Raw genomic sequence first — 17,172 nt, 5'->3', positions numbered from 1 at the left:
AGATCCGAAGAAAGTGGAGGCAGTACAGAGTTGGCCCAGACCATCATCAGCTACGGAGATCCGCAGTTTCCTTGGTTTGGCGGGGTATTACCGTCGCTTTGTGGAGGGATTTCCATCCTTGCAGCGCCTATGACCAGGCTGACCCAGAAGGGTGCTCCGTTCAGGTGGACCGAGGAGTGTGAGGAGATCTTTCAGAAGCTCAAGATAGCTTTGACTACAGCCCCAGTATTAGTATTTCCTACAGGTTCGGGGTCCTACACTGTCTATTGTGATGTCTCGAGGATTGGCCTTGGAGCGGTATTGATGCAGGATGGTAGGGTGATTACCTACACATCTAGACAATTAAAGGTGCATGAGAAGAATTACCCAGTCCATGATCTCGAGTTAGCGGCTATTGTTCACGCCCTAAAGATCTGTTGTCATTATTTGTACGGTGTTCCTTGTGAGATCTATACTAATCACAGGAGTTTGCAGCACTTGCTCAGGAAGAAGGACCTTAATTTGCGTCAGCGGAGGTGGTTGGAGCTACGTAAAGACTATGATATCACTATATTGTACCACTCGGGGAAGGCCAATGTAGTGGCCGACGCCTTGAGTCACCGGGCAGAGAGTTTGGGGAGTTTGGCATATCTTCCGGCAGTTGAGAGGCCCTTAGCCTTGGATGTTCAGGCCTTAGCCAGCCAGTTCATGAGATTGGATATTTCAGAGCCTAGCCGGGTATTAGCTTGTGTGGTTGCTCGGTCTTTTATTTATGACCGTATCAGGGAGCGCCAGTATGATGATCCTCATCTTCTAGTTCTTCAGGATAGGGTTCGGTGAGGTGATGCCAGAGATATGACTATTGGTGATAACAGTGTGATGAGGATGCAGGGCCGGATCTGTATGCCCAATGTAGATGGGCTTCGGGAGTTGATTCTCGAGGAGGCCCACAACTCGCGGTGCTCCATTCATCCCGGTGCCGCGAAGATGTACCAGGATTTGAGATAGCACTACTGGTGGAGAAGGATGAAGAAGGATATAGTTGGGTTTGTGGCCAAGTGTCTCAATTGTCAGCAGGTCAAATATGAGCACCAGAGACCGGGTGGATTAATTTAGAGGTTGGAGATCCCAGAGTGGAAGTGGGAGCAGATCACCATGGACTTTGTAGTTGGACTTCCACGGACTTTGAGAAAGTTCAATGTTATTTGGGTGATCATGGATCGGCTGACCAAGTCAGCTCATTTTATTCCAGTGTCGACCACTTATTCTTATGAAAGGTTGGCTGAGATTTATATCATAGAGATTGTTCGCCTTTATGGTATCCCAGTATCCATCATTTCAGACAGAGGTACATAGTTCATATCACGGTTTTGGAGAGTCGTACAGTAGGAGTTGGGTACTAGGATGGAGCTGAGCACAGCCTTTCACCCTCAGACGGACGGGCAGTCCGAGTGCACGATTCAGATTCTTAAGGATACACTCTGTGCCTTTGTGATGGAGTTTAGAGGGTCATGGGACCAATACTTGCCACTTGCAGAGTTCGCTTACAACAACAGTTACCAGTCTAGCATTCAGATGGCACCGTATGAGGCTTGGTATGGTAGGTGGTGTCGGTCCCCAATGGGATGGTTTGAGCCGGGCTAGGCCCGATTGTTGGGTAGATACTTGGTCCAGGAAGCCCTGGATAAGGTGAAGATGATTCAGGAGAGATTTTGCACAGCCCAGTCCAGGCAGAAGAGTTATGCGGACCGGAAGGTTCGTGATTTGGCATTTATGGTTGGTGAGCGGGTCTTGCTTTGGGTATCGCCTATGAAGGGCGTCATGAGATTTGGGAAGAAAGGCAAGCTAAGCCCGAGGTTCATTGGTCCTTTTGAGATATTGTGGCGAGTTTGGGAGGTTGCTTATGAGCTTGCCTAGCAGGAGTTCACCCGGTATTCCACGTGTCTATGCTCCGAAAATATCACGGTGATCCGACTCATGTATTGGATTTCAGCTCAGTCCAGTTGGACAAGGATCTATCTTATGTTGAGGAGCTAGTAGCCATTTTGGACAGGCAGGTTAGAAAGCTCAGGTCAAAGAATATTGCTTCAGTAAAGGTCCATTGGAGGGGTCAACCGGTCGAGGAAGTGACTTGGGAGACTGAGCAAGATATGCGCAGCCAGTATCCTCGTCTTTTCACAGTTTTAGGTATGTCTTTATACTCGTTCGAGGACGAACGATTATTTTAAGAGGGGGAGAATGCAACGACCCGGCTAGTCGTTTTGAGAGTTAGAACCCCGATCCCCTAATAACTGTTTCCCCACGTTTGTTTCCTCTATTGGGACTTGCCGGAGTGATTGGTTATGGAATTCAGAGAGTTTTGGGACACTTAGTCTCTAGTTGTAAGTTTAAGCCTTAGAGTTTGGACCGTAGTTGGAATTACATGAAAATGGATCCGAAATGGAATTCTGTTGACTCTGTTAGCTCCGTTGAGTGATTTTGGGGTTAGGAGCACATCGGGAATGTGTTTTGGAGGTCTGTAGTAAATTTAGGCTTGAATTGGCGAAAGTTAGTTTTTCGGCGATTTCGGCCGGTAGTGGAAATTTTGATATCGAGCTCGGAATGGAATTCCGAAAGTGGCTGTAGGTTCGTAGTGTATTTTTGACCTGTGTGTAAAATTTGAGGCCATTTGGACTAGATTTGATGTGGTTCGGCGTCGTTTGTAGAATTTGGAAAATTTTAAATTCTTAGGCTTGAATCCGTGCTTAATTCATAATTTTGTTGTTGTTCGATGTGGTTTGAAGGTTTGACTAAGTTCATATGGTGTTTTAGCATTGGTTGGTATGTTTGGTTGAGGTCCCGGGGGCCTCGGTGTGTTTCGGATGCTTAACAAAATGAATTTGGACTTAGGAAAAATCTGGTGCCTTTGCTGGTTCTGGTGTTTCGCACCTGCGGAAGGGAGGCCGCAGGTGCGAGAGCCGTAGGTGCGGAGGGAGTGCGCAGATGCGGAATTGGTGGAGCTGGTGATGGAGCGTAGGTGCGCAAGTTTGACCGCACCTGCGAGCCCGCAGATGCGGAGCTTGGCTGCCTTAGTAAAATACGCAGATGCTCCGTTTTGGACTGCAGGTGCGAGGAATTGCCCGCAGATGCGGCCCCAGCCTGGATAAGTGACCTTTGCACCTGCGATGAATTTTTCGCAGGTGCGTGACCGCAGATGCAGCCCCATGAGCGCAGGTGCGGAAATCGCTGGGTTGAAGAGGCAGCTTCGAGGGCTCATTCCTCATTTTTCACCAATTCGATTTAGAGCTCGGTGGGAGACGATTTCTCGAGGGATTTTGAAGGAGAACTATTGGGTAACTAATTCTAATTCTATTTTTAACATAATACATTAATCTATTATTGTTTTCCTCATCTAATTAAGGAATTTTAGGGTAGAAGTTTGGAAATGGGGGAAAAGGTTCCCCAATTGAAAATCTGAGATTTGAATGGGAATTTGACGTCGGATTTAGATAATTTTTGTTCGAGTGAACTCATGAGTGAATGGGTGTTCAAAATTTGTAAGTTTTACCCAATTCCGAGACGTGGGCCCGGGGAGACGTTTTGGGCATTTTTCCTAATTTCATGCTTTAGCTTCGAATTAATTAGCTAAATTAGTTACTTGTAGTCATATGTACATTATGCAATTAATTTGAATAGATTCGGGCCATTTGGAGTCGGATACTCGTGGCAAGAACGTGATATCGAGTTGATTTGAGCGGTTCGAGGTAAGTGGCTTGCCTAATCTTGTGTTGGAAACTTTCCCTTAGGATGTTTGATATTAATTGATGTGTGGGCGCCGTGTACGTGAGGTGATGAGTACGTACACGGGCTATTATTGCAAAAATCCCATTTTTCCTTTCTAAATCTTAAACTGTTTTTCCTTATTAAATTACACTAATATGTTTAATTGTTAAACTTAGACTAGAGAAGCATCCTTACGTGTTTTAACTGCCTATTTGACATTCTGTGTGCCATGCTTAGTTAAATACCTACTCTCTTTATCCGTGTTCAGTATAAACTATATAACTCGATGCCATACATGCCATTTCATCTCGCGTTGCATATTTAAATTGGGACTACGGACGTATTCCGGAAGATCCCTCTGTCTTGCATATTTATTTTGGGACTACGGACGTATTCCGGGAGATCCCCCAGCACTGCATATTTACTTTGGGACTACGGACGTATTCCGGGAGATTCCCCTGTACTGCATATTCATTTGGAACTATGAGACGGTATCCCGGGAGAGTTCCCACTGTGTTTACCTTATTCTGAGCCGAGGGCTCCCTCCACTGTTAAATTTTGAGGATTTCTTAACTGATTTACCATAAATTTTACTTATATCTTTTACTGTTTAATTTATTATATTCACTCCGGTAGGGCCTTGACCTGACCTCATCACTACTCGATCGAGGTTAGGCTTGGCACTTATTGGGTACCATTGTGGTGTACTCATGCCCTTCCCTGTACATGTTTTTGTGTGCAGATCCAGGTGCGAGCTATCAGCCTCGGGGTTAGTGCGTGCTGCTGATTCTCGGAGACTCCAAGGTACTACTGCTTGCGTCCGCAGATCTTCCGAGTCCCCTTCTACTCCCTCGCCTAGAGACTTTCTTTATTATCTTCAGACTTTTGTATAAAGCTACATAGACTATAGCAGCTTGTGACTTAGTGATATTCCGGATCTTGGGAAATTATTTTGTATATGTCGAGTGGTACTACTCTTGGCTATTCACAATATGTTGTTTATCTTTAAAATATTGTGTTTTCTTTATATTTTTCGTAATATTAGGCTTACCTAGTCGTAAAGATTAGGTGTCATCACGACACCTTACGGAGGGTTAATGTGGGTCATGACAGCGGCTCTTAGAGGAATTCCGTTCTTTTCTCTATTTATGTATGTGTGTGTGTGTGAGTATGTCTTTTTAATTTTGTGAGAAAGAAGATGGAGAAGATCTGAAGGGGGAGGCGCTGTTAGCAGTCTTCTTTTTGGGGATTAGCTCTCTCCCTTTGTGTGTTGTGTGTGGAAGATATTAATTGGTGGCCAAGAAGAAAGAGTGTGTATGGGCATGTGAGTTTTGAGGGAGAGCATGTGAGTTTGTTACAAAAGATAAGGAAGAATCTTGCTACATGAAAATGACTAATTGGCTATTACTTTAATTAATATTTGTTTTTTTCTTTTAAGAGTGTAAAATAAAAATACTAGCTAAATATTTTAAAATCAAGAACATATAATGTTTTTGTGATTTTTAATTTTCTTAAATAAAAGCTACTAAAAATGAAATAAAGGTTAAAATATGTAGATTAAACTTCAAATTATTTACATACTAAAAAGTGTTGAAAAATCCCAAGTATGGTAAAACATCTGCTCACAATCATTAATATTTACAATTCCATGCATATGCATATAAATGTCATACCATGCATAGGTATATGCGTACATAACATCATGAAGCCTCTGAGGGAATCCCATCATATCATCTCGGCCACTGTGGGCAAATCAACAACGTGTACCAGTTGATTAGGTGGTGGTGCGTATATAACGTCGTAACCTTTTTTCATATCCCATATACATATAATATACATATATATGGGTATATAACGTCATCCGGTCATGGGTCAATATACATGTATAAATAAATGAAATGCATGAGAAGTAGGTCAATAAAATCTCTCGGAATGTCATAAGACCATTATGCCTTTGAATAATATCATAAAATAAATTTATAAACTTATGTATTTTTTGAGACCCATGAATAGATGATAGAATAATAAGACACATGGGAAATCAAGAATATAGACACCCCTAGTATTTCTATGAATATAGTCATTTATGAAAGTTGCGTATTTTGCTCGTTTCATTTGTATTATTTGGATCATGCCAAAAAGACATAAGGGATAGCCTTAACATGCCTGAGCCAATTCTCTTGACAATCCCTCTAACACACGTCAATTGCGACAACACGTAATGGCGGATTGAAGTAGGGGAAAATCCGTATGATATTCTTTGAGAAAGATTGCACAGTACTCCCTTAGAATTGCAAAATCCCGTTGCCATAACATTACATAGTCTCGTATGGTTTTTGTAGCAAAATCCACGTTGCTAACATTTTTTTGAATGAGTTGCTATAGTATTGAGTAATATAACTCATATGAATGTTGCTGAAGGAAATTGTTTCTTGTAGCTTTTGCCATAAGCATCTCAATTTGCTATTTTGAGAGATCTTTTACATTTTACAAGACTACGCCACCTCATCCTTTAATTGTGACACCTATCTTATGCACTTTAAGAGTCATATTTTGTGTCTTTGATCTTTGTTCCAATTGCTGTCACATTTTTGGCTTATTAAGCATATCCAAAATTACTTAATTAGCTTAATTACTTAGTTAATCTCCCACTAAAAATCCATAATATCCAATTATCCACATAATTAAGAATTATCTCAAATTACTTAAAATATTGCTCATTTTTAGCACACCTTATACACCTCACTATCATGGTCATGTGGTACCTTGTATGGCACTAGTCCATAAATATGGGGTATTATAGTTTGGACCGTATTTTATCCCAAATTGCCAAACTTCAACGAAACTCATTTTTCTTCGATTTGCTTACCCTCTCTCCTTCGCGAATTTACTTATCACTTGTTTTAAATAACATAATCCTTATAATCCTAAAATAATCTCATTCCCGAACTTACGTCGATTAACTTACGACGAAGCTTTAACGTACAAAAATGCGGGATGTAACATCTCATTTTCCGAGCTTCCATCAATTTACTTATGGCATACTTTCACGTACGAAAATATGGTGTGTAACATCATTCCCCCCTTTGGAACATTTGTCCTTGAATGTTGACTGATGCACTTATCATTTTCATAGCTAATGTCTTCCGAATACTTTAGTACTCTTCTTTCCATCTAGGCAATTGTTCTGTGAATAATTCCAAAGGCCAGGGCATTCCCACCTTTAGGCCTCTTTCTCACACCACGACTCGTGGTCAGAATCCTTCCAATCTTGTAACTATTGCTATCTTTTATCATGCAGTCTGTACGACTCTGACTTTGTAAGTGCACCTATACGATTCTTCTCTCCTTTTTTTCTCCAGTTTTTAGCCCATCTCTAGGTCTCACTTTGTAAACATATACAGAGCCTGACAAGATATCCCTCTGGGCATCTATAGGTATACTGAAGTTCTTCGCTTGGTACTTTGTCGAACTTACGAATATTGCTATATCTTATTTTATAGGTCTGGTTATCTATCCGCATCACTTTACTGCATCTAAGTAGGTCATACTATACCATAACTCTTACCTCGATTTATCGTTACTGAAGTCTGCTACCAAACTTCAGGTTACTTTCGTTGCTTATCCCATATGTATAAATCTATGTCCTTTAATGCTTCCTCATTACTGTTCATCTTAAGAATGACAGCCTAATCTCATCTCATACTTTGTGACTTTTGTCCATCCATTGTTGATTCACCTAAATATTGATCTACAATCTACCACTGATAACTTGAAACCTCTTACGTAATCACTAGGGCTCACATTGCATTAAGGAACATTTGAAGTGATTTTCCTGATCCACCTGGGGCATCCCAATGTGATTCACCTTACGTGGGTATTTTAATCCTGTATCGTCCGGGAAATCCCCTTTTTTTTATTATTGAAGGTAACTCAAAAGGCTTATATTCCTCTGCTTGAGTTATAAATACTGATAATCTTCATTAACTGGGCGCCTCGCACCCTTCTTCATCTTGCTTCTTTTACTTGTTGAAACTTGTATTTATCTTCTGAATCTCTCATGGCCTTTTACCATAGGGGTAGATAGTTATTCTTACCTTAAGGCTCCTTATCAAGAGCCTTACACGTCTTAGTACACACATAATCTACTAAATACCTTACATTTACTCATCATAAGCATGATGCAAAATCGAGTTCCTCTGACTCAATTCTTCCACAGCTATATCTCTTATCAACCGTCTTTCTGGATGTAGGTATCATTGTATTACGAATAAGATAGAATTTAAGAAATTGAGTTCTTACAACTGAGCTCTACCACACGATCTAGAGTGAGAAGAAAGAGTGACAGTCCTAAATGCCCTGTAGCCTCCTGCTTATAAGTGTGGTGCACAACACACCCATAAATAAGACTCTACTAGACACGTCTTGTAGACTCCCTATGACACAACTGCTCTGATACCACTTTTGTCATGACCCAAACCGATGGGCCGCGACGGGCACCTGGTACCTTACTCAACCGAGTACCAACGTAACGTATCTTTCTTATTACATCATCATGGGTAAGTGGGCCAGAAGGGCATCATGAGATCACCAGAGTAAACAAGAGGGAATACCAAACATAGAACGACCCAACCTGATATAGAAACTCATACCTATGACATACGGGCCTATAAGTCCAACGTGATCCTTTATATACTCAAAACATAGGCCGACAAGGCCATACAAGTATCCATATACATGACATCTATCTACAAGCCTCTAAGATTACATAGATATCATAAAGTTCGGGACAAGCCCCGCCGTACCAATCAATACATGTATTAATCATACTGACCAAATAAGCAACTCCGGAGCAAATAGAGCGCACCAATATCTTCCGCTGAGCTGATAGCCTAATTGGAGGACTCTCGACCTGTCTATCGGGACCTGCGGGCATGAAACGCATCATCCCCAGGCAAAAGGGACGTCAGTACAAATAATGTACCGAGTATGTAAGGAATGAAAATCGATAAACAATAGGCATGGGATAAACATGGAGTAAAAGACTCAACATGTAAGTCTCAATAACTCTGTGAATCATTAATATTTACAATGCCTTGCATATGCGTATAAATATCATACCATGCATAGGTATATGTGTACATAATATCATCAAGCCTCTGAGGGCATCCCATCATATCATCTCGGCCACTATGGGCAAATCATCAACGTATACCAGCTGATCAGGTGGTGGTGCGTATATAATGTCGTAACCTTTTCCCATATCCCATATACATATAATATACATATATACACGTATATAATGTCATCTGGTCATGGGTCAATGTACATGTATAAATGAATGCAATGCATGAGAAGTACGTCAATAAAATCTCTCGGAATGTCATAAGACCATTATGCCTTTGAATAATATCATAAAACAAATTTATCAACTTACGTATTTTCTGAGACCCATGAACAGATGACAGAATAATAAGACACATGGGAAATCAAGAATATAGACACCCCTAGTATCTCTATGAATATAGTCATTTATAAAAGTTGCGTATTTTGCTCGTTTTATTTATATTATTTAGATCATGCCAAAAAGAAAGAAGGGATAGCCTTAACATACCTGAGTCGATTCTCTTGACAATCCCTCTAACATACGTCAATTGTGACAACACATAACGGCGGATTGAAGTAGGGGAAAATCTGTATGATATTCTTTAAGAAAGATTGCACTGTACTCCCTTAGAATCGCAAAATTCCGTTGACATAACATTACATAGTCTCGTATGGTTTTTGTAGCAAAATCCACTTTGCTAACATTTTTATGAATGAGTTGCTATAGTATTGAGTAATATAACTCATATGAATGTTGCTGAAGAAAACCGTTTCTTGTAGCTTTTTCCATAAGCATCTCAATTTGCTATTTTGAGAGATCTTTTACATTTTACAAGACTACGCCACCTCATCCTTTAATTGTGACACCTATCTTATGCACTTTAAGAGTCATATTTTGTGTCTTTGATCTTTGTTGCAATTGCTGTCACGTTTTTGGCTTATTAAGCATATCCAAAATTACTTAATCATCTTAATTACTTAGTTAATCTCCCACTAAAAATCCATAATACCCAGTTATCCACATAATTAAGAATTATCTCAAATTACTTAAAATATTGCTCATTTTTAGCACACCTTATACACCTCACTATCATGGTCATGTGGTACATTGTATAGCATTAGTCCATAAATATGGGGTATTATAGTTTGGACCGTATTTTATCCCAAATTTCCAAACTTCAACGAAACTCATTTTTTTTCGATTTGCTTACCCTCTCTCCTTCGCGAATTTATTTATCACTTGTTTTAAATAGCATAATCCTTATAATCCTAAAATAATCTCATTCTCGAACTTACGTCGATTAACTTACGACGAAGCTTTAACATACGAAAATACGGAATGTAACATCTCATTTTTCGAGCTTCCATCAATTTACTTATGGCTTACTTCCACGTACGAAAATATGGGGTGTAACAGTAAATATGCAACAGGGGATCTCCCAAGGTACCGTATCGTAGTCCCAATTAAACACATGTCTCGAAATCGATGGAAACACCAATTACAGCAAGAAATCCTACAGCTTATGACTAAATACAAGTCAAGGAAAAACAGAAAAATCAACTAAGCATGTTGTACAGGTTTCAAATAAGCAATTAAGACGCGTAGACATGCGATATTAGGCTAACAGGATAAGTACACATGCTGGTATAACTCAATTAAGACGTAATAGGTTACTGCTAAGTAAAAACCGGATTTTTCAATAACTAGCTCGTGTATGCACTCGTCACCTCGCATAAACGGCGCTCACATATCACAGAAGTATCACAACAGTACCAAATCCTAAGGGAATTTCCCCAACACAAGGTTAGGCAAGCCACTTACCTCGAGCCAAGCTCAATCAATCAACAAGAATGCCTTTTCCTCGACTTTCCGACTCCGAATGCCCCAAATCTAGCCAAAAATAATCACATACTAAAAATACAACTATAATAAACTAATCTAATTAATGAAATCAAGACTTTAACAAGAATTTCTAAAATCGCCCCAAAATGTCGACCTGGGCCCGCGTCTCAGAATCGGGTAAAAGTCATAAATATGAACACCCATTCAATCACGAGTCCATACATACCAAAATTACTCATATTCGATACCAAAACCTCAATCAAAACACAAAATATTTGTTGAAGAACTTTCCAACTTTTGCCCCAATTTTCTCAACACAAATCCTTAATTAAAAGATGAAATTAATGATAGATTAGTGGAATATAACCATAAATGAGTTAAGAGTCATTACCCAATAGCTTCCTCTAAATATCCCTCAAATTATCGCCTAAATCCGAGCTCTCAAAGTCCCAAAATAAAAATGGGATAAAACCCTCGAACTTAGCCTTTTTCTGCCCAACGATCTCGCTTCTGCGAGGGGTTCACCGCTTTTGCGGTTCCGCACCTGCAGAAAAACCATCGCAGGTGAGGACTTAACTTAAGTCCTCAAAAATCGCTTTTGCGATTAAGGGCCGCTTTTGCGCGCCTGCTTCTGCGTTCCTTTCATCGCTCCTGCAAGTCCGCTTCTGGGAGACTCTGACCGCTTCTGCGGTCCCAGCTAGGTAGGCCCATAATAGCTTTTGCGGCTCGATGTCCGCTTCTGTGGGGTCGGACCTGCGGCCCAAAGTGCGCAGGTGCGATTACACCAGGTGAAACAACTTCAGCTAATCCAACACATTTCCAAATGATCTGTTAACCACCTGAAATCAACCCGAGGTCCCCGGGACCTCAACCAAACATACCAACAAGTACTAAAACATCATACGAACTTAGTCGAGCCCTCAAATTACACCAAACAACAACAAAAAACACGAATCACACTCCAATTCAAATTTAATGAACTTGAAACTTCAAACTTCTACAACCGATACCGAAACCTATCAAATCACGTCCGATTGACCTCAAATTTTACACACAAGTAAAATTCGACATTACGGACCTACTCCAACTTCCGTAATCAGAATCTGACCCCGATATCAAAAGGTCCACTCCCGATCAAACTTCCTAAAAATTTAACTTTTGCCATTTCAAGCCTAATTTAGCTACAGACCTCCAATTCACATTCCGGACACGCTCCTAAATCCAAAATCATCCAACAAAGCTAATGGAACCGACAAAACTCCATTTCGGAGTCGTCTTCATACAGTTCCAGCTACGGTCAAAATCCTAGAACTTAAGCTTCCGTTTTAGGGACTAAGTGTCCCATTTCACTCCAAAACCAAAAATAAATCCTCCCGGCAAGTCACATAAGCATAAGATGATACTGGAAAAGCAGTAAATAGGGGATCGGGGCTATTACTCTCAAAACCACCGACCAGGTCGTTACAGTTTATAGGTAAAACATTAATATAAAAACTAATTAAAATTTATAGAAGGGAAAAGAACTTTACACAAATAGCCATCTATATTCAATATTTACTTTTTCTCGCCACATACATAATTTATACATTTAGTATATAATTATACGCATATTATACCTCCAATGGCTATTTTTAGTTTAAGCAGTTGGGTGAATAACTATTTGGGTTAATTTTTCATAAAACAATAGAGGTAGTGTTAGGGTACTTATACTTTAAATTAATTTAAAAATAAATATAATTAAATTATATTTAAAAATATTACTGATTGATTAAAATGATTAAAAAATTCTAAATAAGAGGATATGAGCATAAAAATATATTAAATTTCAATAATAAAAAATTATATTTATTTAAAACTATTAAAGGATAATAATCAACACATTAAGTTAATTGTTAAGCTAATAAAATATTATATAATAGTATAATAATATTAAATAATACAATAATTATAAGTAAAGAACAAAGAGAAAAAAGAATTTGCATAAAAATAATGTGATGAATAAGACATATTTGACATCCAGATAAAAACAAAGTGATAGTAAGAATTTTGTTAAAATAATATGATCTAATGTTCTCAAACAAGATAGATTACAACATGACATGTAGTATTCTTTAATATTGACAGCGTAACAAAATGCAAATACTAAAATCAAGGGGTTAGGTTGCTACTGTAACGACCCGACCAGTCGTTTTGAGTATTTACGCTCCTTTCAACTATTTAAAATCTCGATTAGCTTCATATGATGTATTATGACCAGTGTGTATTGTCGAATTTGGTTTTCAGGTGTTTCGGGATTAGTTCGGATGAATGAAATTCATGTTGGAAGCTTAAATGAAAAGGGTTGACCGGAGTTTGACTTTTGTGAAAATGACTCCGGAATGGAGTATTGATGGTTCCAATAGCTTCGTATGGTGATTTCAGACTTAGGAGTGTGTCTTGATATTTATTTTGAAGTCTGTAGTTGGATTTGGCTGGAAATGGCGAAAGTAAGAAATTTAAGGTTTGAAAGTTTGACCGAAAGTTTACTTTTATGATATCAAGTCCAGATTGTGATTCCGGAAATTTCAATAGCTTCGTTATGTCATTTATGACTTATACGCAAAATGTGAGTTCAATCCGGATTGATTTGATATGTTTCGGTGCGAGATATGGGAGTTGAAAGATTTAAAGTTCATTAAGTTTGAATTGAGATGCGATTCGTCGTTTCAATGTTGTTATATGTTATTTGAGGCCTCGAGTAGGACCGTAATATGTTTTGGTACTTGTTGGTATGTTCGGACGGGGTCCCGAGGGGCTCGGGTGAGTCTCGGAGTGGTTTCAGACCATTTCTAGGCCATTTTTAACTGCTGATTTTTGGCTACAGAGGTGTGCATCGCGAGCGCGAACATTTGGTCGCTTTTGCGAAGAGCAAACAGCAGTTTGGGGCCTTGTGAATCGCGAGCGCGGAAGCTTTTTCGCGATCGCGTAGAACAAAATCTCTGCTGCACTGACTCGATTATAGAAGCTTATATCTTGCAATCTATAAGGAATTTGGAGATGATCCAAAAATAAAAGTTATAGCTCTTGATGTCTAGTTTTCAGAAAGTTAAACTAGTTTTTATTTGGAGTTTTGTACAAAATGTTATGACCATTATACTAGAAGTTGTCTGGAAGAGTTGGGGGGTTTGTTCTTCACGATCACGATTGGTTTTCCGCGACCGCGAAGGGCAAATTTTGGGCTGGAAAATTTTGTGCTTCGCGATCGCGAAGAGTAAATGTCTCGATAGAAGCTATATTTTGAGGTTTTGTCCATTTTAACATATTTGGAGCTATGGAGCTCGGATTGAAGCGAATTTTGAGGCGATTTTTACCATATGGATTGGGGTAAGTGTTTCTAACTCAGTTTTGGTTAAATTACATGAATATATTATTGTTTTTATCATTAAATTAGTATTTTGGGTTGAAAATAGTAGAAAAATTCATAGACTTTAATTGAGGATTTGAAGGCCGAGTTGGGGTCGAATTTGAGTAATTTTGGTATGGTTGGACTCGTGGTTGAATGTGGGTTCATATTTTATAATTTTTATCGGATTCTGAGATGCGGGCCCTACTATTGACTTTTGGTTGACTTTTCAAGCGGAGTTGGAAATTTTTATAAATTATTAAATTGCAAGCATTGGAGTATATTTTAATTAATTTGCACATTGTTTGTCTAGTTTCGAATCATTTGGCTTGGAATTGAGGAGATAGGAAGACGTTCGGAGGTTGGTACATGCGTAATGGAATTTTCGGAGTATTGTTTAACGTGCTCGGCAGTGGATTCGGCTTGTTTAAGGTAAGTGTTTTGCCTAACTTTGTTGAGGAAATTTTTTCTACTAATTGCCATTGTTTGTTACATGCGGGGGTGATACATATATGAGGTGACGAGCATATATGCATGTACCAGGGTTAATCATGCTCGGGGGTAAATTATACAATTTACTGTGCTTTTTAGAATTATGTGACACTCTGGTTTCATGTTTTCTTTGACTTCTAGATTTTTATGAATATGACATTAAATGCTAGAAATCCTGATTTGGCTTATTATAATTTGATTAAAAATATGACGAATTTTTGTGAAAATTACAGATGTGCTAAATCCGGTTATTATTATACTTAATCATAAATACGACTCTACGACCGTTATTCTTGAGATTTTGAATTCTATACATGAGTTGAATATCATTTTTGAGACTTGTTGAAATATTGGAATAATGAAGTACTTGAAGTTATTGAATTGTTATTGGCTTGAAAGTCGTGATTGATGTTCAATTTGGAACATTCGCTTAAACACTCTCCTTGATGTTATTTATGCTTCCTACCTTGCTTGTTAATGATATACATGTGCTTGGTAAGGAAGAGTATAAAGCAGGAAGGGTGATGCCGTGCTATTTCATATACATTATCATGTGAGAGAGAGTGTAAAGCACGAAGGGTGATGTCATGCCATTTCGTATATATTATCAGGTGAGAAAAAGTATAAAGCACGAAATGTCGTGCCATTCAAATACATTTTAATGCACGAAGGATAATTCCGCACCATTTTATTTACATTATCATGTGAGGATGAGAGTAAAAGCACGAAGGGTGATGTCATGCCATTATTTTTATATTATCATATGTTCATGGCATGAAGGGTGTTTCCGTGCTGGCGAGGACAAGAGAAATACATTATATTGTGATATCTTTTCGTTGTGCATACATTTATGCCTTTATCTTGAGTTGTTGTGACCAAATATTGTTGTGTTATCCATGCCTTCTATCTGTTTAACTTGCAAATATTATGATTTTCTTATTATTTGTTATATTTGCATCTAAGCCTTCTACCATGCTAATTAGTGAAATTCATATTTTTCCTTACTAATTGTTGTCATAATTTATATGCCCCTTTTTTCCAGCCTGTTTCCGTGGTCCATATGTACTGCTTTGTTCGTTGTTGCTTCCTGTGTGCCTCCTATTTTATTTCTTTTATTGTTATTGGCATTTATCCCACCTAGTCGGTATTGTGATATGTATGCTCGGTGAGAAAGAGATAAATGCATGAAGGGTGTTTCCGTGCCAATTGATTTGATTATATATATATATATATATATATATATATATATATATATATATATATATATATATATATATATATATATATATATATATAGGTTAGAATGAGACAGGTGTACGAAGGTATCACCGTGTCATTCGATGTAATATCTTGAATATATTTCTCACACCAGGAAAATTATGAATTTGCTATTGTGATTTCTCCTAGTAATCATTTTCTGCCTCATATAGTTGTTTCATTATACGCTTATCTGTTATGTTCTATAATTGTTTCTATTGTTAGTATATTGCACAGGTTATAACGGTGAGTATCATTTTACTAAAACTCCTTGTCACTACTTCGACGAGGTTAGACAAAATACTTACTGAGTACATGGGGTCGGTTATACTCATACTACACTTCTACATCTTGTGTGCAGATTTTGGATGCTGACATTGCGGTGTATGACGGGAGCTGGCATTGAAGATGTTTCCGCAATCCTGTCATAGCTGCCTCTTGTTCTTGGTAGCTTTAGAATTATTAATTTGTTCATGTATATTTCAAACAGATGATGTATTTTATCTCATATTAGCTTTGCAAATTCTAAATCTTAGAAGCTCATGATTTGTACTATCAGTCCTTGTGGAGTGTATTAGAGTCGGTTAAATATTAATTGAATCAAATTGTTGTTATTTGGCTTACCTAGCGGGTGAGTTTAGGTTCCATCACGGCAAGTTGGATTTTGGGCCGTGACAAGTTGGTATCAGAGCTCTAGGTTTATAGGTTTCTATAAGTCATTAGCAAGTGTCTAGTAGAGTCTTTCGGATCGGTATGATGATGTCCATACTTATCTTCGAGAGGCTACATGTCATTTAGGATAATTTTCCATCTTTCTTTCCTTATTATGTGGAATTGATTTAGCTTGAAACATAACTCTTTGAATTCCTTTCATGTATTTGTGTGCGCATGTGAGCGCTCGGTATCAGCCATGCATCGCCGGCTTGTGATTCCCGGGATGAGGTGCAAGATATGATTTCTGTGTTTTGGTGATGGGCCAGTCTGTAGGACTTGAGGCTAGGGTTAGTCTGCAGCTTAAGCTCAGTAGTTTCGGTTGTGAAAACTTGTGCGTTTGGACTTATGCGACTGGTAGTGTCCCTATGAGTGGAATTTGTGCCTCGATGAGCGGTTGAATTGCCTATGTGATGATTTTGATGTGACTACGTGATGTGTTCATATGGCTTGAATGTGATGGAAAAAATAGGCTATTGGGTGCTTGGTGTCTGTCTTGATTTGATGTATAGTCTCGAGTATGAATGTGTTGAAGGATCTCTCACGTTGTTAAATTGTGGGACAAATTAAATTCTCATGTCTTTTAAATGAGTTTGGACTCAGAAAGATTAAGTGATTGCATAGTAATTGTGGCTGCAAA

This window comes from Nicotiana tomentosiformis, chromosome 7 (genome assembly GCF_000390325.3).
Source record: "Nicotiana tomentosiformis chromosome 7, ASM39032v3, whole genome shotgun sequence".
Lineage (NCBI taxonomy): Eukaryota > Viridiplantae > Streptophyta > Magnoliopsida > Solanales > Solanaceae > Nicotiana > Nicotiana tomentosiformis.
Note: the sequence above shows the minus strand (reverse complement) of the source record.